The sequence below is a fragment of the Orycteropus afer genome, unplaced genomic scaffold (genome assembly GCF_000298275.1).
Source record: "Orycteropus afer afer isolate SDZICR_OR568_19922 unplaced genomic scaffold, OryAfe1.0 scaffold00378, whole genome shotgun sequence".
NCBI classification, from domain to species: domain Eukaryota; kingdom Metazoa; phylum Chordata; class Mammalia; order Tubulidentata; family Orycteropodidae; genus Orycteropus; species Orycteropus afer.
Window position 1 is genome coordinate 1,437,752 of NW_006921965.1, and position 491 is coordinate 1,438,242.

Below are 491 nucleotides of genomic sequence, written 5' to 3' on the forward strand. Positions count from 1 at the left end.
GTCTTCCTCCAATCCTGATGTCATGCTCTTTTTCACATAGTCTACCTTCTAGTATTATTTGCTCAGCATACAGATTGAATAAATTTCATGAAAGGACACAATCCTGACACACTCCCTTCCTGATTTTAAACCATGCATTATCCCCTTGTTCTGTTTGAATGACAGACTCCTGGTCTATGTACAGGCTCCTCATGAGAACAATTAAATGTTCTGGAATTCCCATGCTTCTCAATTTTATCCATAATTTATGATCCACACAATCAAGTGCTTTAGTATAGTCAATAAAGCACAGGTAAGCATCTTTCTGGTGTTCTTTGCTTTCATCCAAGATCCATCTGATATCAGCAATGATATCCCCCATTCCACGTCCTCTTCTGACTCCAGCTTGCATTTCTGGAAGCTCCCTGTCAATATACTGCTGCAACTGTTTTTGAATTATTTTCAAGAACATTTTACTTGTGTGTGATATTAGTGATATTGTTCAATAATTT